The 27,317-nt window shown below is 42.4% G+C and overlaps 1 protein-coding gene across 7 annotated transcripts in view; it reads right to left on the bottom strand.

Annotated features, from left to right (window-relative positions):
* RAD51B (RAD51 paralog B) overlaps window positions 1–27,317 on the bottom strand; it is a 713,264-nt gene that overhangs the window by 528,020 nt on the left and 157,927 nt on the right. The gene's annotated exons all lie outside the window — the stretch shown is intronic.

Raw genomic sequence — 27,317 nt, 5'->3', positions numbered from 1 at the left:
AGGACCCAATCCTTCTTCTGTTTTACTATTGGGTTTCAAAAAGGGCTTAGAATCAAATTCAGGACTGCAGACACAACTGGAGCAAGTTTCAGAGTAGCAGCCGTGTTAGTCTGTATTCGCAAAAAGAAAAGGAGTACTTGTGGCACCTTAGAGACTAACCAATTTATTTGAGCATAAGCTTTCGTGAGCTACAGCTCACTTCATTGGATACATTCAGTGGAAAAAACTGGAGCAAATTATTATTATGATTGGCCATCAGTGGCATCATACCTTTGTTAGTTATGCCCACATTAAGTACACAAGTCTGACTTTTTCCATCTTATTTTTGGTATGAATAGCAATTGGATACATCAGGTGTTGCATTCTTAGACTATTTTTTACACTGAATGGCTATAGATAGCCAGCCTTTGACACCATGCTTTATGACAACACCAGAGCCATGCTATAAATTGCCCAGGAAGATGCTGCCTCTTGGTCCTTACCGCTTAATTATAAGGTGCTTTCTGAATATTCTGGCCATCGGTTAGAGATAACAAAGATAAGCAGCTCCCTGCAAAACAGAACATGCGTGAAGTCTGCTATTCCTTCATAGTCACTGTCAGCAGAACCTCATGTATGCCTTTACACAGACAACATTCAGAAACATTTTGAAATATAGGAGATTTTACTTAGTTAACTGATTTCTTTTAACAACCTTCTCATGCTCCAAATCCACTCCTGATAACTTTTAACTGGATGAAGCATGCATATGCCTCATAAGCTTTTCAATATTTATCACTATGCAGGTGTCACAGCAATGAAGGCCCAACCTACCAACTGTGAGGACACCACACTAATCTCGAGCTTCTATTCTGAAATTAACTTTTTTATTCATTTATCTCCAGTGTCACAAACTGAAGCTTGTATGACTTAGCTTTTTTAGACCCAACAAAACTTTATATTATCACCAGAGCTTTGTCCTCCAGTTGTATCTTCATTAATGTATTATGCATTTTTTGGCAATTTGTGACACTCTTGTCAAATGAAAAAATAACAAGGAGTCCTTGTGGCACCTTAGAGACTAACAAATAATTTGTTAGTCTCTAAGGTGCCACAAGGACTCCTTGTTATTTTTGTTGATACAAACTAACATGGCTACCACTCTGAATCTTGTCAAATGGTTGCTTTTACTGAAAACAGGACACCACACAACCTGTGCTGGACCCCTTTGTGTCATGTTGCGATTGCTTTTTTACTGTAATAATGTAAACAAATCATCTCTCCCATTTGTTCACCTTTGTATTCTGCCTGTAGGTCCTGATATACATTCTTAAGTTTCAGAGTAACAGCCGTGTTAGTCTGTATTTGCAAAAAGAAAAGGAGTACTTGTGGCACCTTAGAGACTAACCAATTTATTTGAGCATAAGCTTTCGTGAGCTACAGCTCACTTCATCGGATGCATACTGTGGAAAGTGTAGAATTGTAAGGAGAATGATCACTTTAGATAAGCTATTACCAGCAGGAGAGTGGGATGGGAGGAGGTATTTTTCATGCTTTGTGTGTATATAAAAAGATCTTCTACACTTTCCACAGTATGCATCCGATGAAGTGAGCTGTAGCTCACGAAAGCTCATGCTCAAATAAATTGGTTAGTCTCTAAGATGCCACAAGTACTCCTATTCTTAAGTTTGATGCACTACCTGATTACCAACCATAGCTGATGGGTCTGTACTTCATGCTTCACAGGTGTTTCATCACCTGATTTAAACTCCTTTCTCCATGGCACTCCATTAATCCATTCCTGTCCTGGCCCATTATGGGGTTTCCCAACCCCATCGCAAGCAATATGAGATTTTGCTATTAGGGAAGGGACTACAACTGTAGCCTCTCTATTTATAGTTTAATGAGGTGCGGAATGTATAGCTAATTGAGAACTGGCTGAATATTCCTTACTGCTTTAGAGATATATACAAAACTAAACTTGCAGTGAAACTGTCTATTTACATAAATGGGGATTTTAGATACAGAGCAAGTGAAATGTACTCAGATACTGCTGTATGTGTCCCACTCCAAACATTGAATATACTGAATTTGGTAGATACAACTTCACGAGTTTGATAGATAACAGTTTATGAGCCACTGGAGTTGGTGAATAGGGCATCCCCTAATTTCAGCATACATTAATTTCAGAGATGGTTATGAAGTATACCTCCCCAAGCAGACACTTAGAATGATAATGCCTTTTTCCAGTTTAGTTTATGTCACTTTGAGACTGGTTTAAGCCATGCTAAAAAAAGCTACTTATTACAGAAAAAGATTTTTCACATGGGGGAGTTCCAGCGCTATAACTATTCTAGGATGATTATACTAGTATAACTGGAAAAATGTTCTCCTATAGACAAGCCCTAAGTGGAGGCAGTTACAAATTGTAGGACTCTGAGCTCAGCATGGACAGGGCCTCACTTTTCTTCCCAGCAACTGTTATGTTTGGTGGTGTGGGCTTTTATTTATTTATTTTTGAAGAAAAAGTACAGCTGTGGTGTGTAAAATTCAGATCTGGATTTTGAACACTTGGAAGCCTGCAGGTGTTTATATCCAGAGTGTTAGTGTGGGCCCAGCAAGCACCCCAACCTACTGAAAGATGAATTAATTTATGAAAAAAGTGACACATCACAGGAAGGATTACGACTGCAGATTTCAGTAAAAAGATCCTTGGCAAGAAAGACTTCAGTCAGCAGAGAGTGGAAGAACACAGTTTTCGTGCACTACCAGCCCCAACAAAATACTAGTGGCAGATTTCAACTCTATTTTTCTTTGTGAAAACAAAAATGACTGTCAGTTGATGCTGAAACGCTCGTGACAAAAGACAAGGTTTTGAACAAAAATGTACCTGGAAAAACAAAATTTAACAATAGCGATTGAGAAAACTAGTCAGTCAGGGTGACCTCGTGCTTGGTTCTTGCAGCAGGTGAAGGCTATAAATCTTTACTTCATGGTGTTGAGCAACGTGGAGAGAAAAAGAGCAAGCAATTAAAAAAAAGCTTTCAGTGCAAATTGGAACAAAAACCCAAGTACAGGAATAAGTCTTTGGAAATTTCCCCACTTCCAAAGTTGATCCTAAAAAGGCAAACATGAAACGGACTAGCCAAAAGTTTTGGAAACCATAGGCCCCTAGCTCAATTAGCCAGATTCTGCCCAGTTCCCTTCTATCCATTTACCAGGCATCTATTCACAAGGCTTCTGCTCTTTTACAAAATATGGTGCGGTTCCTTGCACAAAGAAGTCTATCTCCACAATCTGCTGTCAAGATGGTGATTTTCTATTGATTTTTTCATTACACTAAAACCGCTTCCGTTTAACTATTTTTAGATGATAAGCTCTTTGGACAGGGTTAACCTCTTAGTTTATGTTTGTACAGCACCGTCATGGGGTATACTACTAACTGCTATGGCACCTCCTTCTTACATTGTCTGGAGATTAGCTCCCAACCAGTCTGATGCCTCCTCCTTCAGTGGCTTGCCCCATGGTCTCTCTCCTACCCTGGAATCAGGTTACTCCATCTTCGTGACTCAGGGTGCTCCCTCTTTGGACCTGGGCTCTGCAGCCAGATCATTAGTTTTCCCCTTCGGGGGTATCAAAGTCCCTCTGGACAAACATCTCAGGCAGTCTTCTGATCCACTACCCAGACTGTGCCACTTATCCAGTGGCTGGTAGGGGAACCCAGTCCCACCCATTACTCCACATTCCAGCCCAAGGACCCTATGACTAGCAACCATGGACTAAGCAATCCCAGACCCTATTGCTGTTACCCTGAGCTCCTTCCTACCTTTCTTCTCTAGCTCTGCCTCCCCCCAGGTTACCTGTGGAGCTTCCTCTACTCCATGTAGCTATTCCACTGCCTCTCAGGTTCTTGCCAGTGTCTGTATTCCCAGGCAGGATGCCAGAGCTTACTACCCCCTAGAACTCCTCCTTGTCTCTTGCCAACTCCCCTCCTATCTAGGGAGCAACTAGAGTGTTCCTCCCTGCAGCCCATCTTCTGCCACCAACTTCCTGATTTTATACTAGCTCAGCCTGCCCCTGCCCAGCTGGGTTTCATCATCAATTAGACCTTATCAGCCTGTCACAAGGTTAATTCACCCCTTTTGAACACTCAGGTCTTGTTCAGGGTAGAGTCAGAATCGGGGCCTCTGATAACTACTGTAGTGCACGTAAATAGTTAAAAGTAGGGCACAGAGCAACAGACTGGGTTTATGGGTAGTTAGTGAATTCCATTACCTTCTCTGCCACTGATTTATTGTGTAATCTAGGCCAAGACTTATTAACTAAACTAAAATGTATTAAAAAAGAAAAGAGAGAGAGTATGGCAAAAAGATCAATATACATACAAAAGACATGAGTTCAATTCTTGAGGTTCAAATACATAGCAGAGATGGTGAGCTTTGTAGTTGCAAAGAGTTATTTTAGAATTTAGTTCATAGGTTATAGTCCAATGTCACCTTCAGAGAGTACCAGCAAAACTGGGACCTCAATTGTGGTACGCAAACTTCCCCTGATGAAGCTTAAGCAGATCTGAGATAAAAAGGATCAGGTCCAAAGGATCTTTTATACAATTTCAGGCCTTCTTTGACAAATTGGAGTCCCTCAGGGAACAATAGGCCCTCATTTCCTAAGCATCTTTGCTAATTATTCACAGATTAACATAAGGCAATGGCCTGTTTTTCCATTCACAGGTGATTTGCTATACAGTTCAAAGAGAGATGAATACAGCGATATCGCGTTTTTACAATTCATTTAAATGCTAGGTTGTTCTTTTGATCTTTGAATTAACAGAATACAGCATAGACAGGGACTGTTGTTTACATTGCTGACCACTACCCATATACAAAAACACAAACATTATCTCCCCATATATCTTTAAAGTTAAATTTGAGTCATTTATTCTACAGGATGTTTAACTCTCTCTGGCCATGCATCACAATGAGTCAACAATATGATGCAAAAAAGACTAATATTCTTTGGTGTATTAAAAGGAGAGTCATATGTAAGATATGGGAGGCAACTGTCCCACTCTTCTGAGCACTGGTGAGGCCTTGTCTGGAGTATTGTGTCCAGTTCTGTGCACTACACTTTAGGAAAGATGTGGACAAATTGCAGAAAGTCCAGAGGGCAGCAATAAAAATGAAAATAGGTTTAGAAAACCTGACCTATGAGGAAAGGTTAAAAAAAACTGGGCATGTTTAGTCTTGAGAAAAGAAGACTGAGGGGGAACCTGATCACAGGATTCAAACATGTTAAGGGCTGTTATAAAGAGGACTGTGATCAATTGTTCTCCATGTCCACTGAAAGTTGGACAAGAAGTAATGGGCTTAATGTGCAGCAGGGGAGATTTAGGTTAGTTATGAGGAAAAATTTTCTAACTATAAGAGAAGTTAAGCTCTGGAATAGGTTTCCAAGGGAGGGTACAGAATCCCCATCCCTGGAAGTTTTTAAGAACAGGTTGGACAAACATCTTTTAGGGATGGACTAGGTTTATGTGGTTCTGTCTTAGTGCAGGGTGCTAGACTTGATAACTTCTCAAGGTCCCTTTTCAGACCTACATTTTTCTGATTCTAAAATATGAGATTAAGACATGGGTATGGTATTCCAACTGTCCAAACTGAACACAGATTGGGACAACCGATGTCCCAAACCCTATTATAACAAATTGTGCTGTATGATATTGCTGCTCTAGTTTACAGGCCTTTTATTTATTTTAAGAAAAAAATGTAAAGAACCATTTGTTTTGAAAGATACAGGTACATAATTACATAGGCTTTACCAACTGATTAAAAAAAAAAAGGTAAAATTTAGGGCCTTTCAAGTCTTGACAGTGTGTGTTAAGCATCCAAGGTGCTTTAAAGGTCAACAAGACATTTGTTATCTTTGTCATCTCAAAACTGATGCGGAGCTTGTAACCAGATGACCCAAGTTAGATTTATGAGGTTAAAAAATAGCCTCCCTTTCTGTAGCTTTTGTAAAATATATCAATGTCAATTGAAAATGTGCTTATAACAGTAAATAAAAAGTCTCAAATGATTATGATCAAACAAGTATTTCAATGTAAAATGCAATATTACAGCCTGAAGTTCAGTGTCATAAAACCAGGTTATGTTGTTTTAACGAAGGAGGAGCAGTCTCCCTTTTAGTGATCAAATTACAAGTAAACTAAAGAAGCTGGTGCACATTTACAAGCATAATACAGAGTACTGAAATACAACAAGCAAAGCAATAAGTACAAAGCAAATTAAAGATCTGAATTATACCCAGAAATGCTGAGAAGTAACATGCAGCCTCTCCTTGTCCCATTGTGCCTTAATATTGCAGTGTATACCTTGTGTTACTGAGAGTTCTCTGTTCAATATCCCATGTAATATTTCCGTTTTAATTCTGAATATCTTATCTTTGTTTTAGATTTTAAAACCACGTTTGTTTTGATTGCGTAAATTTCCATTCCCCCTCTTCTCTGCACCCTCATCCCCCTTGTAGTACTAAAAACAATGATAAATTGTGTAAGAAACCTCTTCAGTTTGGGCTTGTTTTAAAACTTTGAGGCTAAGATTTTTTTAAATGGCTGCTTAAATTTCAATTCCTAAATCCATATTTAGCCACCCAAATAAGTGGCCTGATTTTCAAATGTGATGAGCACTCAGCTATTGACTTTAATGGCTTTGGATCAGGCCTACAGAGAGTGTTCCAAAATCTAACTGGACAGACTAGTGTTTTCACTTACTGTTATTCTCTTTGAAACCTGTCCCACTGCTTTAATGACTGGAACTTGCAACACCCAAAAGTCAAACACACTAGATATCACTTAAACATTCATGAAAAACAGTGCTGCTTCCTTTCAGGTTCACAGTTTGCAAATGAATAAAGAAGCCATACACCATTTGTTCTGGTTAACTTTGTTATGAAACATTTTCGGGGTTTAGCCCTGGGGGCATGTTGAAATCATAACTAAATAAATCATTTCAGACAACACAAAGAAACAATCTCTGAAACCCGCACCCAGGCGCCTACAGGGAAAACGGTGTCTTCCCAAAGAAGCATATAAACTTGTGTTGCTTAAGTTTTTAATCCTTAGCCAATTCTATTTTAATCTCTGTAATTGCTGTGAATTTCAGTTCTTTGACAAGTAAATACACACACTCTCGATTCCCCATTTACCACCAAGCCCACCTCCAAAAAAAAATAGAAAAAAATCAGCCTCTGAGTCTCCAGAGCTCAAAATCTGATAGTACTAAGGATTTTGTTTTCAGTAAAGAAGAGAAACAGCATAAATAAGATGTAATTATACTTGCCTTCCATATTTGCATTTCAAAACAAGACACTAAGTATATAAGGAAGGAAAGTGTAGGTCCACTACTTAGTGGTGAAGGAGAGCTAATAATGGATGGCATCAAGAAAGCTAAGGTGTTTAATGCCTATTTTGCTTCAGTCTTCACTAAAAAGGCTAATTGTGATCAGATGTTTACCACGATTAATAGTAACAAGGGGGAAGGAACACGAGTCAGAATAGGGAAAGAACAGGCTAAAGAATATTTAGATAAATATTCAAGTTGGCAGGGCCTGACAAAATTCACACTAGGGTACTTAAGGAACTAGCTGAAGCAATCTTGGGACCATTAGAAATTATCTTCAAGATCTCAGAGGATGTATAAGGTCCTAGAGGACTCACAAAGGGCAAATAGAGTACCTATCTTTAAAAGGAGGCGGGAGGGAAAGGACCTAGTAAATTATAGTCAGCCACACTTCAATGCCTGGAAAGATACTGGAAAAATTATTAAACAATTAATTTGTAAATATCTAGAGGACAATAGGGTAATAAGTAATCGCCAAAATGGATTTGTTAAGAACAAATCACCCCCAAACCAACTGAATGTCCTTCTTTAACAGGATTACTGGCCTAGTGGATAAGGGGAAAGCTGTAGACATTGATCTTGATTTTAATAAGACTTTTGACACAGTCCCATATGACATTCTCATAAGCAAACTAGGGAAAAGTGGTCTAGATGAAGTTACTACAAGGTGGGTGCACAACTGGTTGAAAAACTGAAGTCAGAGAGTTAGCATCAATGGTTAGCTGTCAAAGTGGGAGGACACATCTAGTGGGATTTTGCAGGAGTCTGTCCTGGAGCTGATACTATTCAATATTTTTGTTAATGGTGTTGATAATGGAATGGACAGTATGCATATAAAATGTACAGATAACATCAAGCTGGGAGGGGTTGCAAACACTTTGGAAGACAGAATTAGAATTCAAAATGACTTTCACAAATTGGAGAATTGGTCTGAAATAAGATTAAATTCAACCAAGAGAAGTGCAATGTACTATATTTAGAAAGCAAACAATCAAATGCACAACTACAAAATGGGGAATAACAGGCGGGGCAGTAGTACAGCTGAAAAGGATCATGACTTGAATTTATGAGCCAACATGATGCAGTTGCAAAAAAGACTAATATTCTGGGGTGTATTAACAGGTGCCTCGTATGTAAATCACATGAAGTAATTATCCCACTTTACCTTAGTATTGATGAGTTCTCAGTTGGAGTATTATGTCCAGTTTTGAGCACCACACTTTAGGAAAGATGTGGACAAATTGCACAGAGTCCAGAGGACAGCAGTAAAATTGATAAAACATTTAGAAAACCTGACCTATGAGGAAAGAACATTTAGGGAGGGATCTGATAACGGTCTTCAAATATGTTAAGAGCTGTTATAAAGAGGACAGTGATCAATTGTCCTCCGCAGCAACTGAAGCTAGGACAAGAAGTAATCAGGCTTAATCTGCAGCAAGGGAGATTTAGGTTAGATACAGTAGAGCCTCAGATACAGTTGAGCCACACACCTCATTTGGAATTGGAAGAACACAGTCTGGCAGCAGAGACAAAAAAAAGCAAATATTGTACAGCACAGTACTGTATGAAATGTAAATTACTAACAAATAAAAGGAAAGTTTAAAGAAAAAGATTGGACCAGGTAAGGAAACTGTTTCTGTGCTTGTTTAATTTAAATTAAGATGGTTAAAAGCAGCATTTTTCTTCTGCATAATAAAGTTTCAAAGCTGTATTAAGACAATGTTCAGCTGTAAACTATTGAAAGAACAACCATAACATTTTGTTCAGAGTTACGAACATTTCAGAGTTACGAACAACCTCCATTCGTAACTCTGAGGTTCTACTATATTATGGAAAACTTTCTAACTATAGGGATAGGAAAGCACTGGAACTAGTTATGAACTGAGATTATGAAACCCCATCCTTGGACATTTTTAAGAATGGGCAGGGAAAACACCTGTCCTTGACCCCAACGCAGGCAGTTCTGATTCACCAGGTCACTCTCTAAGTGGGTCTCCTCCCTTAGATTCTCCTCAGGCCTTTATGGCCCCCAGGTGTGGCCCTGCCCTCTTAATTGGCCAAATTGGAGCACCTGTTCTGGCACAGGGAGCTGGACCTACTTCTTTTACTGGGGACAGCCACTTTGTGAAACCACTATAATTACCTGGACAACCAGTAGCACTGAGAAGCCCAAGAGAACCCCAGACAACCAATTGACCAATCTGAGAACAAATGGCATCTATATTAGGAGGGGCAGCGGTGTTCAAAAGAATTGAGTTATTTACAGTGGCTCTGACTGACAAACATAACCTTAGGCTTGCCCAGGTACAGGTTTAGACAGCTGCTCTTCATCCAAGAGCTGGTTTTGACAAGGCATTGAGTCAGTAGTGAAAAGGGTGCTGGGCTCGAGAATTTTTTTTTATATTCATAACTGATGCAGCAAGCCCAGAGGTGCTGGGGCTATGAAATGCTCAGCCCTCGCACAAATTAAACACTGGTAGTATATATTGACCTACAATAGATAGAGAGTCCATTTAGCCTTTACTTCCACCGAATCTCTCACTTCCTGACACGTTTGGGCCAATTTTGATTCAATCAAACCCAAGACAATTTTGCCCTGATTCACATCCTGTGCAATCCTACTGATTTTTAACTAGGGCATCACAGGTTGAAAGTCAGGGCAGAATTTAAATCCAGGTTTTTAAATTGCATTTTGCTACATACATTTAAAATGGCAGGACAAAACTCTGGAGAATATACAATTAGGAATCATTCTGCACTGGCCCTTGGTAGGTGATGGATTAGATCTCCTTTGGGGCTTTATCATCTCTAATTGTTTTGATTTCAAGTTTTAAATTGTATTCACTGCAATCTGGGCCGAATTTCTCCCCTATGTGCATTACTATCCTCAGAGGGCTCTTGCCCAGCAGAAGCAGTGCAGTTCTGCTGCAAAGGGGCTCTGTGTGGGTCCCTTGTGTTTCAACACTCAGTTTTGTGGTAGAGGAAAACAGAATAGGTGAGAAGCAGGGAATGGGGCCAGCAAATCTGTGGCTATGTAGATCCAATAGGCACTTACACACCAACCACACTGAGGTCGGCCAGGTCCCTGAGCTTCCGCAAGGAGGGATCTTTCTGCAACTCGGCCTAGAACTCAGTGCCTGGGGAAGGGATGGGGCCCGGTTCCCTCTCACTGGCTGGGTCTGAGGCCACAGCCTCTCTGAGCCGTGCCCCTCAGCGCTCCCTCCCCACCATGGTAGGGTCCTGCGCCTTCGGTGTGGTACCCTCCCCGAGGTTGGGGCGCAGTGCCCCTCGCCGGCTCTGGCTACAGGTCACAACCAGGGTGTTCTGAGTGGCCCAGTCTTTAGGAATTGGGAGGATTCCCCTCCACTGCTCAAATCCCATTTAAGAGATCTTCAGTCCAACCAAACCACTCAGACTGCACACTGGGTGTCAGGAATTCTATCTACCAATTATATGTACTTGCATCATGAGCAGAATATCTGATCATCTCCCCACAAATTCTCTAAAAGCCAGCAAGTTTGAAAGCATCTGTTTTTTCAATACTTAGGGAAAAGCCAAAAAGCTTGACTGCGTTTGTCAAGTAATCATGATGAGATTCCTCATGCTCACTTAAGGAAGCAACAAACTGAAATGGACTTGTAATTTAAACTCTGATTGCTTATGCAAGGCAATGATGGATGCATTTTGTATGCTTACCACAGTGCTTGTCTAACAGTTTCATTTGATCTCTACATGCATTTAGCAGAGTTTACTCAGAGTTCACAATTGGTTAACTTCACTTATTTAAACAGCATCAGTGTAAGTGACTGAATCCTAACTCAACCAATTTGTTGTATTTAATGTAACTTTAAAAAAATATGTTTTTCAATTACATGTAAATAATTAAAACTAGAAGTACAATGATCAAAACAATGAACAATTTGTAGAGCATACTTTTATAGAGTGGAGTGCCCTTCCTCTCTACGGAATGCAAAGCACTTTCCACACATATGCATATAGGAATCATTCTTGTCAGAAAGGAAATGCAGACACCTCTGAGAGAGTATGCTAACTGTTTAACAGCACATAGAAACATTATACAATGGTTTACATAAAAATGTTCCTGTAAAAAAAAAAAGAGACATTTTAAATATGTTCCTCTTATGGTTCATTCTAATTGGGGAAGCTTGCGTATCACTAGTAGGTATTCTATGGTTAATTTGTAATATAGCGAAGGTTGCAACACCCCAAAATTGGCCTACTTTCCTCTTTTTTTGATATCTGTATGCAAAGACCATGTAATACTTTATATGTGATTCCATGCTTTTCAAAATTAAATGGACACTAAAATGTGGCCTAAAATGTAGGTTTTGCAAAAGCTTGTTTTCCTAAAATGTAAGACCAATATTATCATATAGTATTTATATTGGAGCAGCTTTCCAAAGCCTCAATGAAGATCAAGGCCCCATTATGGTAGGCACTATCCTAATACACATAGGGGCCAACTTCTCCTGGTGCTGGTGGGTGTTCGACCCCTGCCCCGCCCTGACTTTGCTCCTGCCCTGCCCCCATTCCAACCCCTCCCACAAAGTCCCCACCCCAACTCCGCCCCCTCCCTGCCCCTATTGGACTCCTTCCCCAAATTCCCGCCCCGGCCCCGCCTCTTCCCCGCCTCCTCCCCTGAGCACGCTGCATTCCTGCTCCTCCCCCCTCCCTCCCACAGCTTGTTACACCGTGAAACAGCTGTTTTGCAGCGGCAAGCACTGGGAGGAGAAGCGGGGACACAGCACGCTCAGGGGAGGAGGCGGAGCGGAGGCAAGCTGGGGGGGGGGCAAAGCGGGGAGCTTGGCTGCTGGTGAGTGCAGAGCACCCATCAATTTTTCCCCATGGGTGCTTCAGCCCCGGAGCACCCACGGAGTCGGCGCCTATGCTAATACATACAGAAAAAAAATCAATGCAGAATTTACAATATAAGACAACAAGCAACATACAAAAAGGGTGGAACAAGGAATATAACTATATATATAATCTACATCATAGTAAAAGGAATCTGTTTTTCAACACAGAATCAATTTTAACTTAATAGCACTCTATACAAAATAAATAGCAGCAGCTTGGGGATTCTAACAGGGCAGAGAATTCTTGCCTTGAGTCCTCAGGCACAGAGTCTTTAAATTTGGACAATGAGTCCCACAAGTTGTAATTGTATCTCCCCAGCCAGACTTGCTGGTTTGAGATACATAGCTGTAGTCCACCTGTAAAATAAATTTTTCTCCTAGAGTTTCTTTGCATCCTTCCGTTTGGAAGTAGCAGTTGCTTGGCCCTGTCTATCCCTCTCAGGGGAGTGAGAGTATAGTTACTCGTACCCTTTGGCTGGCACATAGTATTTCTTCACCTCTTCCAAGTGGGAAGGAGAGAAGATCAGGACCCATTACAGCCTTGTTAATCAGTAGTGCTACGTTAGATCGTGCTGCTGTAGCCAAAATGTCAGTAAGGCTATGGGACATTTCTTTGAGCTCCTCAACCTCTAGCCCCAGATTAGCTGCTAACCTCTTTAGAAGCTCATGATGGGCTCTAAAGTCATCTTGTGGCAGCGAGCTGCTCAGTCCCGAGACGGCCTTGTCTGGGGAAGAGGAGGAAGAGGCCTGTACCAGAGTGAGGCTTCTTCCTCTACTTCAACCTCAACTACCTCCATGCAGCCCACATTCTGTGTATCCATACAGGGTTCGGTACCAGAGTCAGGGTCTGGTGCCGACCAGAGCGATGCAGGGGCCCTCCTCTCAGAAGCAACTGAGAATGATCAGTGAGAAGATGGTCCAAGTACCAGGGGAAATCCCCATGGATTCTAGAGACCACATAGACCACATAGGATTGCATAGACCACAGTCCATCTGGCCAGGTACCAGGGGTCTCACACAGGGGTCCAGTGTCACATAAGATGGGTACTGGTGGCAGTTCTTGGGATGGGTATAGGGCTCCACCTCGGACTCCGATACAGAGTTCTCCTGAAGTGACCATGGGGGGCCAGTACCCCTCACTTCCACCGATCAGCTGGGTGTCTGGGGACCAGTGCCAGACCGGGGACAACCTCACAGAAGAAAGCAGGATTGGCTTGCCCTGGAAGGTACTGAAGGTCCCAGTGCTGGGAAGGAGCTCAGAGCACCATGCTCTCTCCTGATTATGCTCATCAGAGCTGGAAGTTGGCCCACCGGAGTCGGTGGTACTGGGAGCAATAAGAAGTTCCTGGTTGCTACAACAAAAGCCTCTGGGGTTGAAGACACTGTGATTCCGCTGGTGCCGCAATGACTGCCTGGTGTCAGCAGGGGGTCTTGCACTGCACTCAACCTTCTGGGTGGAGTCAATGGTGCCGCCATGGGACCGGGATAGGAGGAGCAGCCCAACACAAGTTGCACTCCACTGCCTTCTCCTTGCTTGCCTTTCTTCAGTACCAGCAAGTGCCCTCTCTCACAGCGCTGCTTTTTATGTTTCTTCCTCAGCACCGGAGATGGGGAACAGTGCCGGGATGTGTGTGGTACCAGAGGAGCTCTTCGCACCAAGGATAAAGTGCTCGATGCCAAATCCGAGCAGCTTGACTCCAAAACTGGACTAAGAACGGCTTCCATTAGGATAGCCCTCAGTCTAGCCTCTGGTTTTCATAGTACAAGTCTTAAAGTCCCAACAAATCTGACAGCGCTGTTTTATGTGAGCCTCTCCCAAACATTTCAGACAACTGGACTGTGGGTCGATTATGGGCATAGGCTTGCCACAGGAGGCACAAGGAAGCCCAGGACCGGGGCATGCCCGATCTCAGGGGCGAAGGGAGCCCCTCAATGATAAAGGAGAGGTTCTATCTACCTACACAAGTATTATTTACAACATTTACACTACAACTATACTAAAACTAATAAATTAGGATACAGAGAAGAAATCACTGAAAAATGCCTTGCCAAAGCAAAAGGAGTTGTTCCAGCAACGATCACGGGCAGTAAGAAGGAACTGAGAGGGTCAGCAGCATCCCTTATACCAGCACATAAGTGTGTGGCACCAGAGGCCGCTATAGCCGGCCTGATGAATACCACTGAGGGAAAAATCTCCGGCAACAGTGCACTCAGCACACACACACCTAATGTGGAATGGACATGAGCAAGCACTAGAAGAAGGAGGCGGCTATTCAGGGTTAAAGTTCCAATATAAAATCACAGGTTGGGAGGGAGGGCAGCCAAGATAATTTTCTCTATCAAAAACAGAAAGTGAAGGCAAGAACTCCCCTCTCCTCATCAGACTTTAGAAATGAGTGAAGCTAAACAACATATAGCGGCAGGGTGTTGATTTGGATCTGAGTTTAACTGAGAGACCAGATCAAAGGAAGACTAATTTAAAATATCAGGTACAGGGTGTACAGTTCCTCTCCTCAATTATGCCAACTGGAATTACAGTAAACCCCAGGGCTTCTCTAAGTACTTTACTTTCAAGATTCCAGATTAGTTCACTTCTTCTGCTTCTGAAGGCAGCCATGGCGGGAAGGCAGCCTGGAATTAAAATGAAATGTATGTGTTTTTCCAAGGCAGTCCTTGCATACGGATGTGCATTTTAGCCAACTGGCTGGGCAAAGAGGTACCTTCTGTTGGTGCATTTGGAAGCCTCATTCAAAATAAGAAAGAAGTAGGACTTTATGTACACAACTAACAAGCTGCTAAAAAAAGTTTTTATTAGGCTCTGCACCACAGAGTGTCCTGAATTTCTCACTCCTTCTTCAGTGCTAGGTGCCCTCCCCTCCAGAACACTTTAGTACCCACAGATATGAAGCTTTCCCTCTCTGTCCTGGGAGTAGTCAAGTCCAAAAACCAAACCAAGATATTCCCAATAATATTAATTGCCACTGACCTTTACTATTTTAACACTATTATAATATGTAGCATTCCCCCAAAGGATGCAATTACAAACTATCACATAAATGCTTTTAACCAAATACAAACATCTCCACTTAATGAGCCATTTTATCAATAAAATGAAAGATATACAGCTGAAAAGTTCTGCCCTCCTGCAGACAGACTGCTGTATAGACATTCTTTCAGCTTTGACAAGTTGATATCTATCACCTTAGAAAAGACTAGAATTGGCAGAATGACGGAACACCACCACCAACACAGACATCTATATGAAATGAGTTTCGTGGTTTCAGTCCAGTAAATGGTGAATTCTCTGTAACTTGAAGGTTTAAATCATGATTTGAGGACTTCATTAACCCAGCCAGAGGTCATGGGTCTATTACAGGAGTGGGTAGGCAAGGTTCTGTGGCCTGCAACATGCAGGAGGTCAGATTAGATTATCATGATGATCTCTTCTGACTTTAAAATTTATGAGTCTATGATTATTAGGGGCTTCATTCTGGGTTGCATGTGTCCATCACACCAACACTACTTGGAGAAAGAAAGGCCAAAGGCATGAATGGGCAACAGAGATTGAGCTATCCTCTTATTCCCTGAAGGGTCCCTGCAGATCAGAGTTGAGTCCTGGTGGCAGAGCTCTATGGGAGAAATGTCTACTGCCACTTCAGCTTTCAGGGCTGTTAGTCCAGTACCTTTCACCAGTACCGAAAACTGGATATTTGAAAAGAAATAAAAGACTAGATAGTACTGGCCATGAGGGCAGCACTGAAGATAGCACTAGGTAAGCACTTAGAGCAGTGGTTCTCAACCTATTTACCACAATGTGTTATGTGGACTGCATCCAATACTACCTCTATGGACCTGAGGATGTCACATGGACTGCAGCTCTCTGCTAATTGGGCTGCAGGCTGAGAACCACTGACTTAGAATATCCTTATCCAGGGGCAGCGAGTTATATCTCCACCTGGTGCCTTAGCACCAGCAATATTCAAAACCCAGGGGCCCAGCTCCACCAATATTTGGGGCCGGGTGTCCCCCCTGCCCTCACCTGCCACGCCCCCGCCCGGGCCTCTCCTGAGTGTCCCCCAGCCCACTCTTGCTACTCCCGGCCCCCCGTACGCCTCCCCGGGGCCCTGGAGCAGAGCGTCCCTGCCCCTGCCCCTGCCCCTGCCCTGCAGCTCCATGCTGCCTTGCTGCAGGGTCCTAGTGCCCCCTATCTCAACTGCCAGGGGAGACTGACTGAGCCTGCCCTTCCACCTCAGAACCTTCCCTTTTCCAGCGGGACCCTCCACCAGCACAGGGGGCCCCCCCGCACGCAGTCACCACTCCTGCCCCATGCTGGGCAAGGAGGCAGCCCCATCCCTCACCCCCAGTGAGGCTACAGTCAGGGGCAACAGCAAGGGAGGAGGCGCACACAGCACCCCCAGCACCCACCACAGGGGAGGCGAGGGAGATTCCTGGACCTGAGAGGGGCCCTAGGAGCACATGCAGTGACAGTGGTGGGGGTGAGTGTGCTGCTGGGGGGACGGGAAAGGGGGGCTCCTCCCCCAGAGCTCGCTGCTGCCGGCAGGGAAAGGGCTGGGGGGAGTCCTCCTCTCTGGCCCCTGTCCTGGAGCAGCCTGCCTGCACCCCAAACTCATCCCTAGTCCTGCCCCACTCCAGAGCCCAAACCCCCAGCCAGAGCTTTCACTCCCCCACCGCACCCTCAACCCTCTACCCTAACCCTGAGCCCCTCCAACACCCCAAACACCTTATCCCCAGTCCCAGGCAGAGCCCTCCTCCCCCTGCACTCCAACCCTCTGCCTCAGCCCTGAGCCCCTCCCATACCCCAAACCCCTCATTTGCAGCCACACCCCACAGCCCTCATCCTGCACCCCCTCCCATCACTCCCTCCCAAAGCCTGCACCCCAATCCCCTGCCCCAGCCTAGGGCCTGCACCCCAGACCTTCTCCCCCACCGAAACTCCCTCCCAGAGCCTTGGGCAGGTGGGGGGTGGAGTTTGGGCGGGGGCAGGTTCTGGGCACCACCAAAATTTCTACAAACCTGCCACCCGTGTCCTCATCCCTGTATTTTACATTCCGATTAACAGAAACACTGACAGACCCTTAAGACAAAACTCTGGCATTCAGGCACTGCTAGAATAAGGGAATCTGTTGTGCAACAATCTGGCTGTTTTATTAAAAAGTTTTATTCCTAAAAGCCCACTTCGTTAACAAATTTCTGAAACTCTGTTACTACTGCAGATGGGCAGGGGATGGGGGAGGTAGAGCGAGAAAGAGATCAGGAAACAAAAAAAGAAAAGAGTACTGGAGAAACTGATGGAAGGAACAGATTATTTTAAAAAAAGGCTGGCAACATTTAAAAGGAAAATGAGCATACCACTAGCCCCTATGTACTTATGGTTCAAACTGAAAATGTCTTATTTTCAAAGAGGCAAATGGAAAGAAAATCAAGGACTCTGAGAAAACATGTTTGTACTGAAAAAGATTTTTTGTTATCTTCTAGGGAGTGCCTATCTTATCAAACGCAAAAGCTTTGAAACTGCTCTTCTGATTAAATATTGCCTGTTTAAAAAAAGTCTTCAAGAGCTTCAGGAGTGTTAGTCTGTATCCACAAAAAGAACAGGAGTACTTGTGGCACCTTAGAGACTAACAAATTTATTTGAACTTAAGCTTTCGTGAGCTACAGCTCACTTTATCGGATGCATTCAGTGGAAAATGCATCCGATGAAGTCAGCTGTAGCTCATGAAAGCTTATGCTCAAATAAATTTGTTAGTCTCTAAGGTGCCACAAGTACTCCTGTTCTTTCTTCAAGAGCTGAGTTAGCCTTAATCTCCTCTGTATCTTCAAAATCAGAACTAAAGCGCCATCTACTGCATCTGTTTAGGAGTCCAGTATTTCTGCTGACAAATGTCAGCTACACCCAGGAAGAAATTTGCCCTTTTTATATCAAATAAATTTGATACAGTATGCCCAGTCTCACCCACTATCCCGACACATGGCATATATGCCAACCAGACTCAGGCTGTCACCCTTCTCAGGCAGGGAACTCAAGTTATCTTGGTCCAAGACAGATCTTCAGATTCTCTCACACGCCCTTTCCTTCTGACCCAACATTTTCCTCTGCTTCACTCCCTCCTCAATCTACTTCTAGTATGGTTGATCACATACTATTGCAGCCACTCAGAGGAATGCTATTCAGCTTTTTCCCCCTATGGGGATACCATTTTCACAGTGCTCTTGCATCTGCCAACCTGAGATCACATAAATTAGAGATGGAAAAGTCCCACAGTGGTACCATTGAAATGGCAGCAATTGTCAACAGTTACTATCTAACATTGTTGGAGATATCACTATGCAGAAGTTTAGAATAGGAAGTGAGCAAAGTGCTAATAAGCGATGGTCACATAAACAGCACCGTATACCGGAAACCTACGGACCACTATACTTACCTACATGCCGCCAGCTTTCATCCAGACCACACCACACGAACCATTGTCTACAGCCAAGCTCTATGATACAACCGCATTTGCTCCAACCCCTCAGACAGAGGCAAACACCTACAAGATCTCTATCAAGCATTCTTACAAGTACCATAAGACACTGAGTCAACAGTGTGCCCTTGTTGCCAAGAAGGCCAATGGCATTTTGGGATGTATAAGTAGGGGCATTGCCAGCAGATCGAGGGACGTGATCGTTCCCCTCTATTCGACATTGGTGAGGCCTCATCTGGAGTACTGTGTCCAGTTTTGGGCCCCACACTACAAGAAGGATGTGGAAAAATTGGAAAGAGTCCAGCGGAGGGCAACAAAAATGATTAGGGGACTGGAACACATGACTTATGAGGAGAGGCTGAGGGAACTGGGGATGTTTAGTCTACGGAAGAGAAGAATGAGTGGGGATTTGATAGCTGCTTTCAACTACCTGAAAGGGGGTTCCAAAGAGGATGGCTCTAGACTATTCTCAGTGGTAGCTGATGACAGAACACGGAGTAATGGTCTCAAGTTGCAGTGGGGGAGGTTTAGGTTGGATATGAGGAAAAACTTTTTCACTAGGAGGGTGGTGAAACATTGGAATGCGTTACCTAGGGAGGTGGTGGAATCTCCTTCCTTAGAAGTTTTTAAGGTCAGGCTTGACAAAGCCCTGCCTGGGATGATTTAATTGGGGATCGGTCCTGCTTTGAGCAGGGGGTTGGACTAGATGACCTCCTGAGGTCCCTTCCAACCCTGATATTCTATGATTCTAATACCCACCTGCTGAAGTGAAGAAACAGACTGACAGAGCCAGAAGAGTACCCAGAAGTCACCTACTACAGGACAGGCCCAACAAAGAAAATAACGGAACGCCACTAGCCATCACCTTCAGCCCCCAACTAAAACCTCTCCAATGCATCATCAAGGATCTACAACCTATCCTGAAGGACGATCCATCACTCTCACAGATCTTGGGAGACAGGCCAGTCCTTGCTTAAAGACAGTCCCCCAACCTGAAGCAAATACTCACCAGCAACCACACACCACACAACAAAAACACTAACCCAGGAACCTATCCTTGCAACAAAGCCCGTTGCCAACTGTATCCACATATCTATTCAGGGGACACCAGCCAAATCACATCAGCCACACTATCAGAGGTTCATTCACCTGCACATCTACCAATGTGATATATGCCATCAATGTGCCAGCAATGCCCCCCTGCCATGTACATTGGTTTTGGACTGTCTCTACGTAAAAGAATAAATGGACACAAATCAGACGTCAAGAATTATAACATTCAAAAACCAGTCGGAGAACACTTCAATCTCTTTGATCACTCGATTACAGACCTAAAAGTTGCAATTCTTCAACAGAAAAAATTCAAAAACAGACTCCAACGAGAGACTGCTGAATTGGAATTAATTTGCAAACTGGATACAATTAACTTAGGTTTGAATAAAGACTGGGAGTGGATGGGTCATTACACAAAGTAAAAGTATTTCCCCATGATTATTTCCCCCCCCACAACCCCCACCCCCGTTCCTCAGACATTCTTGTCAACTGCTGGAAATGGCCCACCTTGATTATCACTACAAAAGGTTTTTCCCCTCCGCTCTCCTGCTGGTAATAGTTCACCTTAAGTGATCGCTCTCGTTACAGTGTGTATGGTAACACCCATTGTTTCATGTTCTCTATGTACATATATCTCCCCCACTGTATTTTCCACTGAATGCATCCAATGAAGTGAGCTGTAGGTCATGAAAGCTTATGCTCAAATAAATGTGTTAGTCTCTAAGCTGCCACAAGTCCTCCTTTTCTTTTTGCGAATACAGACTACACGGCTGCTACTCTGAAACCTATCTCAAACATTGATATTGTGATAGTGATGGTGTATTAAACTGTGTTACAATTGTGATGTATCACTTTAAATTCTCTAGTCCTGTTACAGGCAGGGGGCTCTGTAGGGAAGTGCTCCTGATCAGAGTCAGTTTGATCTGTGAGAGTGAGGGATGCGCTGGAGAGGTTTTAGTTGGGGGCTGAAGGTGACAGCTAGTGGCATTCTGTTATTTTCTTTGATGGGCCTGTCCTGTAGTAGATGCATCATCAAAGATTTACAACCTATCCTGAAAAATGATCCCTCACTCTCACAGATCTTGGGAGACAGACCAGTCCCCGCTTACAGACAGCCCCCCAACCTGAAGCAAATACTCACCAGCAACCACACACCACACAACAAAAACACTAACCCACGAACCTATCCTTGCAACAAACCCTGATGCCAACTCTGTCCACATATTTATTCAAGTGACACCATCATAGGACCTAATCACATTAGCCACGCCATCAGGGGCTCGTTCACCTGCACATCTACCAATGTGATATATGCCAGCATGTGCCAGCAATGCCCCTCTGCCATGTACATTGGGAAAACCAGACAGTCTCTTCACAAAAGAATAAATGGTCACAAATCTGACATCAGGAATCATAACTTTCAAAAACCGGTAGGAGAACACTTCAACCTCTCTGGCCACTCAGTAAAAGATTTAAGGGTGGCAATTTTGCAACAGAAAAATTCAAAAACAGAGTCCAATGAGAAACTGCTGAACTTGAATTAATATGCAAACTAGATACCATTGACTTGGGTTTGAATAGAGACTGGGAGTGGCTGGGTCATTACACATATTGAATATATTTCCCTATGTTAAGTATCCTCATACCTTCTTGTCAACTGTCTAAATGGGCCATCTTGATTATCACTACAAAAGTTTTTTTCTCCTGCTGATAATAGCTCAACTTAATTAATTAGTCTCTTACAGTTTGTATGGCAACTTCCACCTTCTCTGTATGTGCGTGTGTATATATCTATCTATCTTCTTACTATATGTTCCATTCTACGCATCCGATGAAGTGGGCTGTACCCCACGAAAGCTTATGCTCTAATAAATTTGTTAACCTCTAAGGTGCCACAAGTACTCCCGTTCTTTTTACTGTTTCCAAATCATCCCACTCCAGTAGCATGTAGAGCACAATACTTCAAAATCTTCTATTAAACAAATAGCCATTTTGTCACTAACTCCTAGGGTTTTGTGTCTTGTTCCTTGTGAGAGAGATCTGAAAATACTGAAATTGTGTAGTGAATGGGAGGCTATACCCAAACGTCATCAGCATTTCAACACTGTTCTGAATATTGATTTCTGAGTTCAATCTCGCACACGGTTATCAAGTAACAGACTGTGTCTACACTTATAAAATACTAAAAGTGACCCTTCCCACTTCTGGATTCCAAAATAAACACCAAGCTCAACATGTGTGATTAAACTAAATTTCATTTCCAAACTAAACACCATCATGCACACAATGCAGGGTTTAAAATACCACAAATATTCTGCAATGGTCATGAGGTACACACAAGCAAACACATGACCAATTTATAGCAGGAAATTTTGCAGAGAGGTAAGAAAGGAGTCTGAGGTTTGCTAGTTTCAATGAAAATTGATACAATGCAGCGCATACCTGAGAGAAACAGATTTTTTCCCCCCATTGACAGCACTGGTGTCTGAAACTGTGCACATCTAATAGGAAGATCCTGCAAAGATTTTAAAATATAATTGCTTAGCCATGCAGTTTCTTTTTAAAGTACTGAGCAGATGAGTATTTAAGTGTTTGGTCTGTCAGCTCAGGCAGTGCCCCTTTCACCTATCAGTTGTGTTTTGGTTCTTATGCATGTTGCCAGGGGGCTCACAGATGGGAAATACATATAGGTCAAGTGAAAAAAAACACTCCCCCCTTGAATACCTAGTTTCAATTCTCACTAAACAAGAGATGAGAACATGTTATGCAATTTATTAATTGTATCGCCTCTGTAGCTCACGAAAGCTCATGCTCAAATAAATTGGTTAGTCTCTAAGGTGCCACAAGTACTCCTTTTCTTTTTGCGAATACAGACTAACACGGCTGTTCCTCTGAAACCTGTCAAACTTCTAAAGATAAACTTAAATGTAACTGAAGTGGCAATCTTTGGAGTGAAGTGTTGATTATTCTGCACTGGAGTGAAAGACTGATCAAGCTGGCTAAATCAGACTTAATATGCCTACAGACACTATGCCAACTACCCTCTGAATCCTCTGCCACAGCAGTGGACTACAGCACCCTTTGATCTTCCATCCTTGGGTTTTACACCACTGAATTAATACACCAGCTTAATCCTGACATGCAGCAACTTTTGCTGTTCTACTCCTGGTCTTACCAACAGCTCTGGCAATTTACCTCAAACCTGACCTGCAGAACTTCTCTTATTCCAGGGCTGGTTCTTTCATAGCTCTACAAATTCAGCTCAATCCTGATTTACAGTAGTCACTATCCTATTCTCTAGTTCTGGGCCTCTGAGTACCACAACTCAAACCATTCACACGCTGACACCTCTGCAACAGAGCAGTGTTTGAAACAGTACAGAATGATGGTGTTAACTTTTGTTTAGAGAGAAAGGGGTCAAAACTATTACTTTGCTATCTAAATTCTTCCTTTCTGCCAAACTGCAGGCAAAAAGCCAGCAATCCTTTATACATCTTTTAGCTCACTTTCCTCTTGAATTTAAAGAGTTGCATGATGAAAAGGCACCATCTAGTGGCTGCTTTCCCTGTGAAAGAGGCATCAGCAATGGGCAGAAACAGTTCTAATACAACATAACCCCAAATATCCAGAAGTCATTGGGGACATCAAATACCTTTGGATAATGAGAAAATTATCAGTAATTAAAATTATCAGTATGAGGGCTTGGCATGTTTCAGATAATAGGAAGTTTTGCATAACAAGTGTGAATAATTAAGGCTGTAATGTATTTGATTTAGAAGTGGCTAGTAAAAAACAACCCTCACAATAACCCAATTATCCTAATACCCCAAAATGTGAATTTGTTTAACCTACAATAGGACAGCAAGCTTCTCCAGCATCCCATCTATACGTTTATCACTTCTGTAACAAACAGCATTAACTGTTGCTAATGCTGCAAGTTAATTCACAATTACTGCTTCGGTGTTGAGGACTACTATTATTTGTCAAATGCTAGAATAACACAATGGCCACAAACAGAATCACAGCCCCATTATGCTAGATGCTGTGCAAACACACATTAATAGACAATCCCCACAGCAAAACATTTACAATCTAATTTAGAACAAGATACTCCCAACTGTTTGTACAACAACATGAAGAAAATGGGTAGGAAGAATGAGGCTAACTGTTAACTTTTTGCTGATATAGACTAACATGGCTACCACTCTGAAACCTGCTAAGATCACATTTACATAGTTTTCAGAGTAACAGCCGTGTTAGTCTGTATTCGCAAAAAGAAAAGGAGTACTTGTGGCACCTTAGAGACTAACCAATTTATTTGAGCATGAGCTTTCGTGAGCTACAGCTCACTTCATCAGATGCATGCCGTGGAAACTGCAGCAGACTTTATATATACACAGAGAATATGAAAAAATACCTCCTCCCACCCCATTGTCCAGCTGGTAATAGCTTATCTAAAGTGATCATCAGGTGGGCCATTTCCAGCACAAATCCAGGTTTTCTCACATAGTTATGTGTCAGTTACTTCTATACAAATTGAAATCAGTAACAAATCCACAATACTTTGTAGTTCTGTAGCAGCTTTCATCTCTGACCATTTTCCTTACATTTCTTAATTAAGCCTCAACTTTCCCATGAGTTAGTAAATATCCATATTTTATAGAAGTGTAAACAAACACAGAAGGGTTAGCAGCAGAGCTGGGAACAAGACTCCGAGAAAGCCTGGGAGCCAGAAATCCTAATTACTAAAAAACACACACTCTCATTAAGTGACTGAAAACATATCTCAAAAAAGGAAATATTGATGTACAATGGAATGGGGCTCTCAACACTAGCAAACTAAACATCATGATATGCCTTGATGAAATCAATACACCTACGGCTCACAGTATGGAAGGTGGCAATAAATGTTTATAGCTTTTTAAAAATTCAATTGCCATGACATCAGAAAATCAAAATCCACACTGATATCAGCTACATAATCAACTGACATTTTTAGAATATTCAGACATCATTTACTGGAGCATCTTGGGAAGTGTAGATCAAATAACTTCAGTTAAAATGTATGAGAATAAATTAAGCCAACATTCATTATTCTTGAAACTTTTTCCATAGATACAATCGTTTCTAGTGTAACTGATTCACTAAGAAGTTGTAATATGTTTAAAATCAATAGATTAAAAAGAAACAAGTGGATTGTGATGAGTTACATTCTGTCTCAGGGTTCTAATGATCTAAAGTCCTTTCCTGAAGTTTAAGATGTAAGCAGAAACCCTGGATGAAATTATTTTCCTGTAAGTCATTGCCATCCCATCCATCAATGCACTTATATTTATGGAAAATAAATCGGAAATGAAATATAATGCACTTCAATTCAGTTATCACATATGCAATCAAAAATACATATGTCATGATCCAAATAAAAATAACCACAAGGATAGGCAAGCCTTAGGATCTTTGATATCTCATGTGTCATGTTTGATTAACTCTGATATGGACACCATGTACTCACCACCCACCCACCATTTCCATGCCACTTCATGAGGAAACAAAGCAAAATTCTCCAGGCCAAACTCAGCAAAATGCAGCCTTGAAGTAAGCATATGAAACTCCCATGGAAGCCTCCAGACCAAATTCAGTGATTGAAAAAAATGGTGTAAATTTGGTCAGAGTGTGGATGTAAGTTCCAAAAAATTGTCTAACTTGTACCAATTTGGCATCCAATAGGTGGGCAAAATGAGTAATTTGTACAAAGAGGGAATGGAAAGGTGCTGGGTAAAAATAATTAACAAGAAGGCTCAATCCGTGCTTTAACTAACTCCCACATCTGGTCTACCGCTCCCAGGGGCAATTCAGCCCTGGAACAAGTGGGTGTGTAATTTCCATTTAAGTAATTGTGCTTCTCTTAAGGTATCATTTCACTGGATACCTACCTTTCCCTAACGGGTGGTAAGAGAAACATTTTCAGTGACTAAAGAGACATTTTGAAGGCACTAAGGGCTTGTACTTTGTGATATCATTTATACCAGCACAAAAAGATTGCAATATACATGTAAATTACAATAAGAGTTCAAAATTTTGTAATATACAATATAATCTTAATTATTTGAGAGCAAAAGAAACCGTCAGATAAGCAGGGGTTCTGGTTAGGAAACACTGGAGGCTTTAATGTCTGTACTCTGTCCCTTGACCCTCAAATACAGATTTCAAAGCCTGTTAGCAATTCCCCCGACTCTAAATAGGTAACAGACTTCACTGAGGCGCCTCAAAAAGATGTGACAATTACAATCTAGGACTTTAGAATATAGCGTCTGTGCACTGGTCAGACTTTACTGTAAAGTCTGACATTTATTCTGCCACAAAGACTTCAGTGTATAAATGTTTATGAGGGAATACAGGAAAATGCATGGGCCAGTGATAAATTAGGAAGCTACAATTTCATCTAGAGCTTCTGATCGTGCAATGAAGCATGACAAAAAAATCATCTAGTTTATATATGTAGAACAAGATTGACTTGTATCATTGCAGTGACTCTTGCTTATACAATGCCATCTATAATACACAGCACAATATTATGAACCAGCCATCTTTGCTATGTAGTGAATTATATATTTTAAAATTATTTTCTCTTTATCCATTCTTTCTTTTATATGCAGCTAAACTAACTGGTTTGAAACAAAATGTGTGTATAAATAGGGATGGGAGATAAAGGATGGGAACTGAAGCTGAATTAGAATTCTATTGAGTATGAAATGCTTAGAACTGTTATACAGTGTATTTTATACAACAGTATCCTAATTACAGACCATATATCCAATTATCAAAAACATGAGCCCATTTGAGTATGCTGATCCAGTTAAAAGCTGTCAGCCCTTGACAGATTAACAGGATGCCAACTGATCACTGGATGTTATCTAGTATATCGTGCAAACCACTGAAATACCTGGACCATTTGAGGGATGTCCTATAGTTATTTGCATTTTTTACAGTTAAACTTAGTATACAAATTATCAGTGTTTGGTGCCGTATAGTTTACTTATGCAACTATGTAAGGTTAATTTAGCAAAGCAAAGAAGACTATTTGCATAGATGGCATACGCTTCAAACTCAGGAGCAAACAAGATTCCACAATGTATGCTCAAAACTGCAAGGTATTCTCTGGATTTTATAGTTCCAGGCAGGGCTGGCCCTAGCTATTCTGGGGTTTTATGCAGCCCCCCGGCAGGGGGGACGGGGCTGGCTTAGGGGTCGGGGGGAACCACCCCGCAGCACTCAACAGTGGCGCGGCTGGGGCCAGGTCACTCACTTCCCACCACTGGTGAGTACAGGCCCAGCCCTGCTGCAGAGCTTAGGGGAGTGGGGGCGGAGCTGGGGTGGATCAGAGGCTGGGCAGGAATAGGCGGAGCAGGAGCTGGAGCAGCACGCAGCTGCGTAGGGCTGTCCCAAATTTCCTGGTGCCCTACGCAGCTGTGTACTTTGCATATGGGTAAGGACGGCCCTGGTTCCAGGTTCACCTATGGGTGACA

This window comes from Lepidochelys kempii, chromosome 6 (genome assembly GCF_965140285.1).
Source record: "Lepidochelys kempii isolate rLepKem1 chromosome 6, rLepKem1.hap1, whole genome shotgun sequence".
NCBI classification, from domain to species: domain Eukaryota; kingdom Metazoa; phylum Chordata; order Testudines; family Cheloniidae; genus Lepidochelys; species Lepidochelys kempii.
Note: the sequence above shows the minus strand (reverse complement) of the source record. Positions and strands in the feature narration are given on the sequence as shown.